Here is a 268-nt window from a genome sequence, read left to right as displayed (position 1 = left end):
ATGGTTCCCAGTTGTGTATTGAACCCTTTTTGAGCTTTGTGGTTATTTATATATTGAAGATCTGTGAGAAGTATATAGAAACTTGTTAAGTTTATCTAATGAGAGTTACAGAAACAATAATGAGTGATCTTTCATTGTTATAAAAGCTTTTTGTGAATTCCATTTATGTTAACACTTGAATGTGTATTAATCGGTGCTCAAGAGTAATGATGTATGATCAATTATGAGATTTCGTATGAAAATAATGACGAAGAATTCGTATTCATTG

Source organism: Diaphorina citri, unplaced genomic scaffold, assembly GCF_000475195.1.
Source record: "Diaphorina citri unplaced genomic scaffold, Diaci psyllid genome assembly version 1.1 scaffold3137, whole genome shotgun sequence".
Lineage (NCBI taxonomy): Eukaryota > Metazoa > Arthropoda > Insecta > Hemiptera > Psyllidae > Diaphorina > Diaphorina citri.
This window is presented reverse-complemented; position numbering follows the sequence as displayed.